The sequence below is a fragment of the Oncorhynchus keta genome, unplaced genomic scaffold, assembly GCF_023373465.1.
Source record: "Oncorhynchus keta strain PuntledgeMale-10-30-2019 unplaced genomic scaffold, Oket_V2 Un_scaffold_4354_pilon_pilon, whole genome shotgun sequence".
In the NCBI taxonomy this organism is placed as follows: domain Eukaryota; kingdom Metazoa; phylum Chordata; class Actinopteri; order Salmoniformes; family Salmonidae; genus Oncorhynchus; species Oncorhynchus keta.
This window is the reverse complement of record NW_026290941.1, coordinates 87,405-100,000: the sequence shown is the minus strand read 5'-3', so window position 1 is coordinate 100,000 and position 12,596 is coordinate 87,405. Positions and strand designations below refer to the sequence as shown.

Sequence of the window (12,596 nt, the reverse complement as noted above, 5' to 3'; positions counted from 1 at the left end):
CTTACCGAGCTGTACCGACTAGCTAGGATAACTAGGATGCTGCTGGTAGAGTAGCTAGCTAGCTTACCGAGCTGTACCGACTAGCTAGGATAACTAGGATGCTGCTGGTAGAGTAGCTAGCTAGCTTACCGAGCTGTACCGACTAGCTAGGATAACTAGGATGCTGCTGGTAGAGTAGCTAGCTAGCTTACCGAGCTGTACCGACTAGCTAGGATAACTAGGATGCTGCTGGTAGAGTAGCTAGCTAGCTTACTGAGCTGTACCGACTAGCTAGGATAACTAGGATGCTGCTGGTAGAGTTCTGCTAGCTAGTTTACCGAGCTGTACCGGGACAGTTCTAGGACAATTGGTTCTTAGCAGGTCGTTCTGTAGCAGGGACGGGGACTGTCCCTCGATGATGGGACGACAGTTCTGTACGGGGACGCACAGTTTGAAACAAGGACAGAGAGTGAAAGGATTCTGGCTACACTCACACTTCTGTGACCGTTAAGAAAAAGCAAATTGAACAATAAACTTCGGCGTCTCAACACTGTAACAAACTCTGTCGTTATTCCCCAAGATCACCTCAGTCCTCTGGGACGCGTAACCGGACAATATCTGTACGGGGACGCGGACAGTTCTGTACGGGGACGCGGACAGTTCTGTACGGGGACGGGGACAGTTCTGTACGGGGACGCGGACAGTGTACGGGGGCTGTTCTGTGCGGGGACGCGGACAGTTCTGTACGGGGACGGGGACAGTTCTGTACGGGGACGGGGACAGTTCTGTACGGGGACGGGGACAGTTCTGTACGGGGACAGGGACAGTTCTGTACGGGGGACAGTTCTGTACGGGGACGGACAGTTCTGTACGGGGACGGGGACAGTTCTGTACAGGGACGGGGACAGTTCTGTACGGGGACGGGGACAGTTCTGTACGGGGACGGGGACAGTTCTGTACGGGGACGGGGACAGTTCTGTACGGGGACGGGGACAGTTCTGTACGGGGACGGGGACAGTTCTGTACGGGGACGCGGACAGTTCTGTACGGGGACGCGGACAGTTCTGTACGGGGACGCGGACAGTTCTGTACGGGGACGCGGACAGTTCCAGAACGCGGACATGAGCAGTGCAACACAATCAACTAAACCCAGTCTTTACAGTGGGTTACATTAGTAATATTCATTTTTTATTATTATGTTTAACAAACATTTTTACTAAATTATAACAACATTTTGAGATCAAACATTCAGTTTTTTTATGAGAATATGTTGAGATCTGGTTCCATATGGCCAAAGTGTCTCATAGTAGAAAATTGGTCGTATAAGTGCTGAGAATAAAGACATTTTACACTTATGGGTATAAATGACCTAGTTACCTACCCATTGCCTAAATTACCTACCCACCTAGTCAGCAGATATTTAGGACACCTCGTGAGCTGTCCTAAGTAGTTAAGAGTTAACAGCAGGTGTCTTGATAATACTATAAAATAATACAGTGAGTCAGTGGTTCCTGTTCCACATGTAATTGCTTTGTAGTAGTTAAAAATAATGTTTTTATATTTCTATGTGATCAATCCATAAATAATATAGACCTACATGCAACAGTATGTCTTGTGCTTTTGGCGATGAGTTATGTATGATAATTATGCATAACAAGTGATACCATGTCTGCATAGCATTTTGTCTTCATTTTGGCAGATTAACTCATGTTGGAGTTGGAGCTGTGACCGAAGGGTGGCTGGTTCGAATCCCGGGCCGGGCGCTGGAAAAAACAGGTGGAATTGATCTGACCACTGGAGGGCTGCTGGGTTCACATCCTCAAAACATAAACCTTTTGTTGATCAGAACTCTAGAGGTTCTTCTTGACTGAACACAAAAATATATATAACTTTTATTGATTTCATATTTTAAGGAAGTGATAGAAGCATTTTTGGCTCTATAAGGAACCTTATTTTCTAAACCTGTCTTTCTTTTGATGATTTAATTATCTACATCATGTTATTTCAAGTTCTACCTTTGGACACAACATCATATTGTTAAAAAATACTCCTAAATTGGGGATGGATATAAATTGGGCAATTGAAAGTATTGAGAGTATCATCTCTCATCTACTCTGAGCTCAGATGGGTGTAATATGTGTTCAATGAAAATGAACATTGTATGCAACGTTGTAGGCAACATTATTGGCAAGGGACTTGATACCTTCTATGCCAAAGCTATTTAGAGTTGTTAAACGGGTGTGAAGAGTGTGTTGATGTAACAGTTATATTGTCAATATTCTGCTGGTAACAACCATCACAATTGGTTAAAAGATGCATTCCATTATATTAGTCAATAATTAAGAGAAGGCAAAGTGGTTGTGTCATGTGGAAATTCTATCAAATGTCTGACATTGCAAACGAGTACAGTCAGGGTGGCGTGGAACCCCTGCAGTACCTCCACAGACCCCGGATTGAGAACCCCTGCAGTACCTCCACAGACCCCCAGTACCTCCACAGACTCAGATTGAGAACCCCTGCAGGACCTCCACAGACCCCGGATTGAGAACCCCTGCAGTACCTCCACAGACCCCGGATTGAGAACCCCTGCAGTACCTCCACAGACCCCGGATTGAGAACCCCTGCAGTACCTCCACAGACCCCGGATTGAGAACCCCTGCAGTACCTCCACAGACCCCGGATTGAGAACCCCTGATTTAGCAGATGCTCTTATCCAGAACGATTTACAGTAAGTGCATTCATCTTAAGATAGCTATTTATTTTGGAAATAAACTTTATAAATTATTCATAAAATTATCATCTTACCTCTTAGCTTTGGTGTCATGTCCCTCAGAGAGATGAATTTTAGAGGCAGGGCCCCCCTCCTCTCTCTTCCCGGAGACTCAGACTCATTTTAGAGCACTGACCCTAAAACAGAGATCCAGCATGTTGGTTGTGATTAACACAGTGACAACTAATTATTGTTCTCATGTATTCATTATCTCTTTGAAAAATAAAACATTTACTAACAGACATAGAAACAGTCAGGTGATTTAATGCATCACATGAACATGTAGTTGTGACATTTCATCTCCATGGTAACTGTCAATAATAATAATAAGTCACTGTTTGTTAAGGGAGTTCTAGACAGTACAGCAATAATAATAATAATAATAATAAGTCACTGTTTGTTAAGGTAGTTATAGACAGTACAGCAACAATAATAATAATAATAATAATAATAATAATAATAATAATAATAATAATAAGTCACTGTTTGTTAAGGTAGTTATAGACAGTACAGCAACAATAATAATAATAATAATAAATAATAATAATAATAATAAGTCACTGTTTGTTAAGGTAGTTATAGACAGTACAGCAACAATAATAATAATAATAATAATAATAAGTCACTGTTTGTTAAGGTAGTTATAGACAGTACAGCAACAATAATAATAATAATAATAATAATAATAATAATAATAAGTCACTGTTTGTTAAGGTAGTTATAGACAGTACAGCAATAATAATAATAATAATAATAATAATAAGTCACTGTTTGTTAAGGTAGTTATAGACAGTACAGCAACAATAATAATAATAATAATAATAAGTCACTGTTTGTTAAGGTAGTTATAGACAGTCAGGCAACAACAATAATAATAATAATAAGTCACTGTTTGTTAAGGTAGTTATAGACAGTACAGCAACAATAATAATAATAACAATAATAATAATAATAATAATAAGTCACTGTTTGTTAAGGTAGTTATGGACAGTACAGCAACAATAATAATAATAATAATAATAATAATAAGACACTGTTTGTTAAGGTAGTTATAGACAGTACAGCAACAATAATAATAATAATAATAATAATAATAAGACACTGTTTGTTAAGGTAGTTATAGACAGTACAGCAACAATAATAATAATAATAATAATAATAATAGACAGTCAGCTAACAATAATAATAATAATAATAAGTTTGTTAAGGTAGTTATAGACAGTACAGCAACAATAATAATAATAATAATAATAGTCACTGTTTGTTAAGGTAGTTATAGACAGTACAGCAACAATAATAATAACAATAATAATAATAATAATAATAATTAAGTCACTGTTTGTTAAGGTAGTTCTAGACAGTACAACAACAACAATAATAATAATAATAATAATAAGTCACTGTTTGTTAAGGTAGTTATAGACAGTACAGCAACAATAATAATAATAATAATAATAATAATAATAATAATAATAATAAGTCACTGTTTGTTAAGGTAGTTATAGACAGTAATAATAATAATAATAATAATAATAAGTCACTGTTTTTTAAGGTAGTTATAGACAACAATAATAATAATAATAATAAGTCACTGTTTGTTAAGGTAGTTATAGACAGTACACTGCAACAATAATAATAATAATAATAATAATAATAATAAGTCACTGTTTGTTAAGGTAGTTATAGACAGTACAGCAACAATAATAATAATAATAATAATAATAATCAATAATAGACAGAACAGCAACAATAATAAGTCACTGTTTGTTAAGGTAGTTATAGACAGTACAGCAACAATAATAATAATAATAATAAGTCACTGTTTGTTAAGGTAGTTATAGAAAGTACAGCAACAATAACAATAATAATAATAATAATAATAATAAGTCACTGTTTGTTAAGGTAGTTATAGACAGTACAGCAACAATAATAATAATAATAATAATAAGTCACTGTTTGTTAAGGTAATAATAATAATAATAATAATAATAATAAGTCACTATAGACAGTACAGCAACAATAATAATAATAATAATAATAATAATAATAATAATAAAGTCACTGTTTGTTAAGGTAGTTATAGACAGTACAGCAACAATAATAATAATAATAATAATAATAATAATAACAAGTCAATAATAATAATAATAATAATAAGTTTGTTAAGGTAGTTATAGACAGTACAGCAACAATAATAATAATAATAATAATAATAATAAGTCACTGTTTGTTAAGGTAGTTATAGACAGTACAGCAACAATAATAATAATAATAATAATAAGTCACTGTTTGTTAAGGTAGTTATAGACAGTACAGCAACAATAACAATAATAATAATAATAATAAGTCACTGTTTGTTAAGGTAGTTATAGAATAAACAATAATAATAATAATAATAATAAGTCACTGTTTGTTAAGGTAGTTCTAGACAGTACAGCAACACAAGGCCATGTCTCACACTTATTTTTATTAATTAAAAGTGGCTGTTTATTGTCTTTCAATCTGTTATTGTCTAAATCTGTTCTTTCTTTTCTAAATGTATCTGAGAATGTAGACAGAAGGGCTAAAACTGACATGATTGATCTGAGGGAGAATCATTGATCCATTCAGAAAGTTTATTTGCAACAAGTAAGAGAGTTTATATTATTTAAAGTAGACTAGGTTATAATGTATAATAGCAGTTTGTTAGTGATATGCAGATCAAGGTCTATACCTCAGCTATAGCCTACATATCATAGATGACCAGTCTAAACCTGTTCAGATCAGTTAACATAATGTTATAGTCCTTCCAGTAGCAGGACAGAGAATGTACTGTATATAACCTACATATCATAGATGACCAGTCTAAACCTGTTCAGATCAGTTCACATAATGTTATAGTCCTTCCAGTAGCAGGACAGAGAATGTACTGTATATAACCTACATATCATAGATGACCAGTCTAAACCTGTTCAGATCAGTTCACAGAGACCATCAGGTTTGTCAGCATGATAAGTGATCATAACTCCAACCTACTCTGACTATTTAATGTCTGACATCGTCTAACCTTATAATAGTTTGTAGGTAACCTAGACCTGATCTTATAATAGTTTGTAGGTAGCCTAGACCTAACCTTATAATAGTTTGTAGGTAACCTAGACCTAACCTTATAATAGTTTGTAGGTAGCCTAGACCTAACCTTATAATAGTTTGTAGGTAACCTAGACCTAACCTTATAATAGTTTGTAGGTAACCTAGACCTAACCTTATAATAGTTTGTAGGTAACCTAGACCTAACCTTATAATAGTTTGTAGGTAACCTAGACCTAACCTTATAATAGTTTGTAGGTAACCTAGACCTAACCTTGTAGGTAGCCTAGGCCTAGACCTAACCTTATAATAGTTTGTAGGTAGCCTAGACCTAACCTTGTAGGTAGCCTAGGCCTAGACCTAACCTTATAATAGTCTGTAGGTAGCCTAGACCTAACCTTATAATAGTTTGTAGGTAACCTAGACCTAACCTTATAATAGTTTGTAGGTAGCCTAGACCTAACCTTATAATAGTTTGTAGGTAGCCTAGACCTAACCTTATAATAGTTTGTAGGTAGCCTAGACCTAACCTTATAATAGTTTGTAGGTAGCCTAGACCTAACCTTATAATAGTTTGTAGGTAGCCTAGACCTAACCTTATAATAGTTTGTAGGTAGCCTAGACCTAACCTTATAATAGTTTGTAGGTAACCTAGACCTAACCTTATAATAGTTTGTAGGTAACCTAGACCTAACCTTATAATAGTTTGTAGGTAACATTTACATTTACATTTAAGTCATTTAGCAGACGCTCTTATCCAGAGCGACTTACAAATTGGTGCATTCACCTTATGACATCCAGTGGAACAGCCACTTTACAATAGTGCATCTAAATCTTAAAAGGGGGGGGGGGTGAGAAGGATTACTTATCCTATCCTAGGTATTCCTTAAAGAGGTGGGGTTTCAGGTGTCTCCGGAAGGTGGTGATTGACTCCGCTGTCCTGGCGTCGTGAGGGAGTTTGTTCCACTATTGGGGGGCCAGAGCAGCGAACAGTTTTGACTGGGCTGAGCGGGTAACCTAGACCTAACCTTATAATAGTTTGTAGGTAACCTAGACCTAACCTTATAATAGTTTGTAGGTAACCTAGACCTAACCTTATAATAGTTTGTAGGTAGCCTAGACCTAACCTTATAATAGTTTGTAGGTAACCTCGACCTAACCTTATAATAGTTTGTAGGTAACCTAGACCTAACCTTATAATAGTTTGTAGGTAACCTAGACCTATAATAGTTTGTATTATAATAGTTTGTAGGTAACCTCGACCTAACCTTATAATAGTTTGTAGGTAACCTAGACCTAACCTTATAATAGTTTGTAGGTAACCATAGACCTAACCTTATAATAGTTTGTAGGTAACCTAGACCTAACCTTATAATAGTTTGTAGGTAACCTAGACCTAACCTTATAATAGTTTGTAGGTAACCTAGACCTAACCTTATAATAGTTTGTAGGTAACCTAGACCTAACCTTATAATAGTTTGTAGGTAACCTAGACCTAACCTTATAATAGTTTGTAGGTAACCTAGACCTAACCTTATAATAGTTTGTAGGTAACCTAGACCTAACCTTATAATAGTTTGTAGGTAACCTAGACCTAACCTTATAATAGTTTGTAGGTAACCTAGACCTAACCTTATAATAGTTTGTAGGTAACCTAGACCTAACCTTATAATAGTTTGTAGGTAGTTTAGACCTAACCTTATAATAGTTTGTAGGTAACCTAGACCTAACCTTTTAATAACCTAGTTTGTTGTAGGTAACCTAGACCTAACCTTATAATAGTTTGTAGGTAACCTAGACCTAACCTTATAATAGTGTGTAGGTAGCCTTGACCTGACGTTACTATTCATTCTCTATACTGATCAGTATCAGTATAAATAGTGTTCACCAAGTATCAGTATCAGGATTCTCACCTTGTAGCCTGAATTCACAACCAGAACATGTCAAGTCATTGAGATATTTTCCGTTCTGCTGAGAGAGAACCTTCCTGATGACTAGCGCTCTGTATATTCTGATGGATGAGGCCTGAGCTGGAATGTGAAGCTAACTGAAGTTGGCTAACTTTAGAAAACCAGTATATCTAGCTGGTATCATAGTTTACCCCTCAGGCTACATTCAGGTTTCAGCATCAGGCAGGTATCAACATGCCGAGTCGTAGGCAACAACCTGGGTTGTATTCATTAGTTTATTCCACAGCCAACAGTTTTAAAATGTTGCATAAACAGTTTACTCCAAACGATGTGCAACGTTACCTAAAAAGTTTCTGTTCTCAAACGTTGTGCTACGGCTGGCGCTAAATGAAGACACACAACCTGTTTTGAGGAAGTGTAATTTGTTGTTAGTCTCTCCACAATATTTATTTGTCTCTTTCACACAACAAACCTTCCTCAGTGAAAAGCATTAACAGCAGATTAGAAAGAGAAAATGTTTGTTTGTTGCTTGTTGTGTTTTAAGTCTGTTTTGAGAAGACAAGTCTATAGACCTATGATACAGTAGGAGATCACCCTGGTCTATAGACCTATGATACAGTAGGAGATCACCCTGGTCTATAGACCTATGATACAGTAGGAGATCACCCTGGTCTATAGACCTATGATACAGTAGGAGATCACCCTGGTCTATAGACCTATGATACAGTAGGAGATCACCCTGGTCTATAGACCTATGATACAGTAGGAGATCACCCTGGTCTATAGACCTATGATACAGTAGGAGATCACCCTGGTCTATATATCTATGATACAGTAGGAGATCACCCTGGTCTATAGACCTATGATACAGTAGGAGAACACCCTGGTCCATCACTCTTTCTGTAGTAGATCACCCTGGTGTATAGAAAGGATTCTTCATGGAAGACCTAAAAGGAGATCTGGTCTAGTACCAAGGGTTCTACAAGGGTTCACCCTGGTCTATAGACAGCAGTAAAGAACCCTTTATAGATTCTAGATAGTGTAGGAGTGATCACCCTGGTCTTATATCATGATACAGTAGGGATCACCCTGGTCATAACATGATTTCACCCTGGTCCACGCATCTAATTAGAACCCTCAATTAACATTTTAAGGAGAAAGGACTATTATACCACTGTCCACTAGAAATATCATCAACTATGGGGAAGCAAAGAACCCTTTTTAGATTCTAGATAATATCATCAACTATATGAACACACATAACAATATCATCAACTATATGAATACACATAACAATTTATCATCAGGACTATTATAAATACACCAACAATATCATCAACTATATGAATACACATAACAATATCATCAACTATATGAATACACATAACAATATCATCAACTATATGAATACACATAACAATATCATCAACTATATGAATACACATAACAATATCATCAACTATATGAATACACATAACAATATCATCAACTATATGAATACACATAACAATATCATCAACTATATGAATACACATAACAATATCATCAACTATATGAATACACATAACAATATCATCAACTATATGAATACACATAACAATATCATCAACTATATGAATACACATAACAATATCATCAACTATATGAATACACATAACAATATCATCAACTATATGAATATAACAATATCATCAACTATATGAATACACATAACAATATCATCAACTATATGAATACACATAACAATATCATCAACTATATGAATATACACAACAATATCATCAACTATATGAATACACACAACAATATCATCAACTATATGAATACACATAACAATATCATCAACTATATGAATACACATAACAATATCATCAACTATATGAATACACACAACAATATCATCAACTATATGAATACACATAACAATATCATCAACTATATGAATATAACAATATCATCAACTATATGAATACACATAACAATATCATCAACTATATGAATATAACAATATCATCAACTATATGAATACACACAACAATATCATCAACTATATGAACACACATAACAATATCATCAACTATATGAATACACATAACAATATCATCAACTATATGAATATAACAATATCATCAACTATATGAATACACATAACAATATCATCAACTATATGAATATAACAATATCATCAACTATATGAATACACATAACAATATCATCAACTATATGAATACACATAACAATATCATCAACTATATGAATATAACAATATCATCAACTATATGAATACACATAACAATATCATCAACTATATGAATATAACAATATCATCAACTATATGAATATAACAATATCATCAACTATATGAATACACATAACAATATCATCAACTATATGAATACACATAACAATATCATCAACTATATGAATACACATAACAATATCATCAACTATATGAATACACATAACAATATCATCAACTATATGAATACACATAACAATATCATCAACTATATGAATACACATAACAATATCATCAACTATATGAATACAACAATATCATCAACTATATGAATACACATAACAATATCATCAACTATATGAATATACACAACAATATCATCAACTATATTTATACACATAACAATATCATCAACTATATTTATACACATAACAATATCATCAACTATATGAATACACATAACAATATCATCAACTATATGAACACACACAACAATATCATCAACTATATGAATACACATAACAATATCATCAACTATATGAATACACATAACAATATCATCAACTATATGAATACACATAACAATCGTCGTCTTACCTTTTATCTCTCAATAGAAACACAGTCTGAATGATCATCAGGTCGTCAAAAGTGAGTTTCATTTGCTCTGCTAATTTACATATCAGGTTCTGCCTGTTCTCTCTCCCTCCCTCTCTCTTTACAGCTCTTACAATGTGTCTTGGCATACATTCTACAACTGTCTGGAACTCTATTCTTCTGTTTCTCTCCATCACTTTCTCTGTGTCGTCTGTTGCTGTCTCTGTGTCTTGTCTGGTGTCTCTCTCTATCACATCCTATTCTTCTGTTGCTGTCTCTGTGTCTTGTCTGGTGTCTCTCTCCATCATATCCTATTCTTCTGTTGCTGTCTCTGTGTCTTGTTTGGTGTCTCTCTCCATCATATCCTATTCCTTTGTTGCTGTCTCTGTGTCTTGTCTGGTGTCTCTCTCCGTCATATCCTATTCTTCTGTTGCTGTCTCTGTGTCTTGTTTGGTGTCTCTCTCCTTCATATCCTATTATTTTGTCTCTGTGTCTTGTCTGGTGTCTCTCTCCTTCATATCCTATTCTGTTGTCTCTGTGTCTTGTCTGTTGTCTCTCTCCGTCATATCCTATTCTTCTGTTGCTGTCTCTGTGTCTTGTCTGGTGTCTCTCTCCATCATATCCTATTCTTCTGTTGCTGTCTCTGTGTCTTGTCTGGTGTCTCTCTCCATCATATCCTATTCTTCTGTTGCTGTCTCTGTGTCTTGTCTGGTGTCTCTCTCCTTCATATCCTATTCTGTTGTCTCTGTGTCTTGTCTGTTGTCTCTCTCCATCATATCCTATTCTTCTGTTGCTGTCTCTGTGTCTTGTCTGTTGTCTCTCTCCATCATATCCTATTCTTCTGTTGCTGTCTCTGTGTCTTGTCTGGTGTCTCTCTCCATCATATCCTATTCTGTCTCTGTCCATCATATCCTATTCTTCTGTCTCCCGTGTCTTGTCTGTCTCTCTATTCTGTCATATCCTATTCATATCCTATTATGTTGCTGTCTCCGTGTCTTGTCTGTCTCATATCCTATTCTGTCTTGTCTGTCTGGTGTCTCTCCATCATATCCTATTCTGTTGCTGTGTCTGTGGAAAAAAGTATTTGGGGTTAGGCTACTACAATACAACTCAACATGACAACACAACTACAAACACCATTAAATACAGTTGAGGCCTACTACAATACAACTTTACAGTTGAGGGTTACACAACATGACAACACAACTACATAACACCATTAAATACAGTTGAGGGTTACTACAATACAACATGACAACACAACTACATAACACCATTAAATACAGTTGAGGGTTACTACAATACAACATGACAACACAACTACATAACACCATTAAATACAGTTGAGGGTTACTACAATACAACATGACAACACAACTACATAACACCATTAAATACAGTTGAGGGTTACTACAATACAACATGACATGAATCAGTACTTAGGGGTCATAGGTCAGACCAAGGCAGAGTGTAGTATCAGTACTTAGGGGTCATAGGTCAGACCAAGGCAGAGTGTAGTATCAGTACTTAGGGGTCATAGGTCATACCAAGGCAGAGTGTAGTATCAGTACTTAGGGGTCATAGGTCATACCAAGGCAGAGTGTAGTATCAGTACTTAGGGGTCATAGGTCATACCAAGGCAGAGTGTAGTATCAGTACTTAGGGGTCAGTGGTGGTCATGGTTGATATTCATGGACAAGAAAACAAACTTTAAAGCCATTTTTCTCAGATTCACTGTTTGTGTAGATGCTGTTTGTCTTTGTAGGACAGTAGTTCAGGTGGCTGTTTGTGTAGATGCTGTTTGTCTCTGTAGGACAGTAGTTCAGGTGGCTGTTTGTCTTTGTAAAACAGTAGTTCAGGTTGCTGTTTGTCTCTGTAGGACAGTAGTTCAGGTGGCTGTTTGTCTTGGTAGGACAGTAGTTCAGGTGGCTGTTTCTCTTTGTAGGACAGTATTTCAGGTGGCTGTTTGTCTTTGTTGGACAGTAGTTCAGGTGGCTGTTTGTCTCTGTAGGACAGTAGTTCAGGTGGCTGTTTC

General features: G+C 35.6%; 1 protein-coding gene across 1 annotated transcript in view; it reads right to left on the bottom strand.

Annotated features, from left to right (window-relative positions):
- LOC127928871 (NACHT, LRR and PYD domains-containing protein 12-like) overlaps positions 1 to 2,875 on the bottom strand; it is a 28,448-nt gene extending 25,573 nt beyond the window's left edge. The window contains 1 exon segment of the mRNA XM_052516423.1: positions 2,785 to 2,875. The gene's annotated coding sequence lies outside the window, so the exon portion shown is untranslated.
- Positions 2,876 to 12,596: the final 9,721 nt, after the last annotated feature.